This window comes from Austrofundulus limnaeus, unplaced genomic scaffold (assembly GCF_001266775.1).
Source record: "Austrofundulus limnaeus strain Quisiro unplaced genomic scaffold, Austrofundulus_limnaeus-1.0 Scaffold38, whole genome shotgun sequence".
Taxonomy (NCBI): domain Eukaryota; kingdom Metazoa; phylum Chordata; class Actinopteri; order Cyprinodontiformes; family Rivulidae; genus Austrofundulus; species Austrofundulus limnaeus.
Genome location: NW_013952440.1, coordinates 36,342 through 38,917, shown reverse-complemented (window position 1 = coordinate 38,917; position 2,576 = coordinate 36,342). Strand labels below are relative to the sequence as shown.

At 40.6% G+C, this 2,576-nt stretch overlaps 1 protein-coding gene across 17 annotated transcripts in view; it reads right to left on the bottom strand.

The window, feature by feature from the left end:
- mapk8ip3 (mitogen-activated protein kinase 8 interacting protein 3) overlaps positions 1-2,576 on the bottom strand; it is a 40,570-nt gene that overhangs the window by 36,167 nt on the left and 1,827 nt on the right. The window lies entirely within an intron of this gene.

The following is a 2,576-nucleotide window of genomic DNA, read 5'->3' as shown; positions in this document are numbered from 1 at the left end:
CTCTAAAAATGAAGTGTTGAATTTACTCAACAAAGCCATGTCAGCTGGCTCCACTAAGCCTAGTTGAGTAAACTGAGCAAAGAATATACTCAACCTGGCTCAGTGGAACCAGTTTGGTTCAGTAAATTCAACAGTGTATTTCTTAGAAAGTGTGTAAAAGTATTTTTACCTTTACTTTCCCAATTTTTGTGAAAAGTTTTATGACTTTTACTTGAGTAGTTTTCTCATCAGTGAAATTTATTTTTAACAAAGTCATTTTCTGTTCATGTAATTTTACTTTTACATAGTTTTTTTTTCCAAGCATAGACCTCTAAAACCGGTCGGTCTACGTTCCTTCCCTCATCTATGGTCATGAGCTTTGGGTGGAGACCAAAAGAACAAGATCGCGGATACAAGCGGCTAAAATGAGTTTCCTCCGCAGGGTGGCTGGGCTCTCCCTTAGAGATAGGGTGAGAAGCTCTGTCATCCAGGAGGGACTCAGAGTAGAGCCGCTGCTCCTCCACGTTGAGAGGAGCCAGTTGAGGTGGTTCATCTGGTTAGGATGCCTCCTGCACACCTCCCTGGTGAGGTGTTCCAGACATGTCCCACTGGGAGGAGGCCCAGAGGAAGATCCAGGACACGCTGGAGGGACTATGTTTCTCAGCTAGCCTGGGAACGCCTTGGGATGCCACTGGATGAGCTGGTCCAAGTGGCTGGGGAGAGGGAAGTCTGGGTCTCTCTGCTTAGGCTGCTGCCCCCGAGACCCAACCCGGATAAGCAGAAGAGAATGGACGGACTGGGACCTCTAAGACTGAAAATTATGGGGGGAAATCCATTTTTGCAGTTGATGGAAATATGTTCACACAATTTATGGAAAATGCCCTGGTATTTTTCTGCCAAGACATTCTTCGTTTTCATGGACATTTTTTACAGTGTAGAGTTGTGTTTTAAGATGACAGAAATCCACTTTGGGTTTTTCCCTCACCTCTAATTCTCAAAACTGAGGCCGTTCAAAGTTTTCCATTGAACCTCATTTCAAAGAAGCTGAACTAAACCCAACACTGACGTTTTTTTTAATCATTTCTACCTTATTTTCTGTTTTCATCACGTTTAAAACATAAAAAAACGTGACCAGACTGATTTTAATTATCACAACACAGAGACAATTTTTTTTCAACTTTAACTCGCAAATAATTTATTTTTAGTTTTAAATTGAGCAGGAGGTGGTTTTAATTAACAGCTAAAGGTGTAACCGGCTGCTGCAAGACAGGTTAGGTGGGAAAAAATGTAAGAGGTGGAGTTTGGTTGGTAATTTAATATTTTGATGCTGATTTTCATGGCCTGCCTCTGTTCTCTTTGGTGTCAGGTGTATTTGCTCAAATATAGATTATATACAGTATTATCAACACGTGCATTATCATTTCTTCACTTGTGTGTTTTAAATTTACATATCTGGGCTCTGCTCTGTTCGACTGCACTCTCTAAGGCTGAAGGACTATTTGTGCTGGAAACTTTCTTCTTCTTACTACCCGAATAAAAATGCTAAACTATCAAATAATTTTAAAACAAACTGAACAACCATCAGATTTTATTATGTGAGTTTTAATTATTTATGTGGGTTATCAGTGTAGTGTTGCCCTCAAACATCAAAAGACACAATGATTTAGTATAATAATAAAATAATGCTCTGTTTTGAAGGTTTTGTTTCGAATTACTTTGTACAGATAAAACGATGTGGCCTCCAGGGGCATATTTTACAAATATAGAGTTAAATACTCCAGGATAAGAGAAGACCAGACCTTGCAGGACCCTGACTTGATTAGTTTCACATAGAGAAGTCGATTATCTTAACAACCTGCATGACTCACAGCGACACGTGCAGCAGCCCTGAAGAACAATGCTCGGAGTGCTTGACTTTTAAATTAGGTTGAAATCAGGGAAAATATAAAATCTTATTGAGATTTTGAGATTCATATGTGGTCTAGTTTTAGCATCTTCATACTAAATGATCAAATAGAAGCATGTAGAATCGAACAGGGTCCTAAACGTCTGGGTCATGGTCCCCATGAAGGTCATAAAACAACAAGTTGGGGTCAAATAAAACTGTTGTTGTTTAGGCTGTTCATGCTGTCACTGTATCTTTTTTTGTCTTCTTAACAATGTTTACTTTAACCAGAGTTTGTTGTGCTCAAAAGTATTGTTTGTGGGTCAGCAGTGCATCTTGGGAAAGGGTGGGCTGAGAAGGATCCTTCAAACTGGGGCAAAATGAGGATGCATTTGTGGCCCTCGGGGCAGTCACCCCCAAACTGGAGCAGTGGCTAAAACAGATCCCAGGAACAACATCAGACATCTCAGTCCAGAAATGTGCAGTTCTAGGCACAGCTAAGATACTGTGCAGAACCCTCAAGCTCCCAGGCCTCTGGTAGAGGACCCGAGCTCAGAGGATGAAAGAGACCACCCGCGGAGGGTGAGAAGGGAATTTTTTTTATATATATATTAGGGGTGCAACAATACATGTACCCGTATCTAACAGTTTCAAACCGTATCGAACAGTGCTTTAGGTTCAATACACACTTGTATCGAACAATACAGATTTT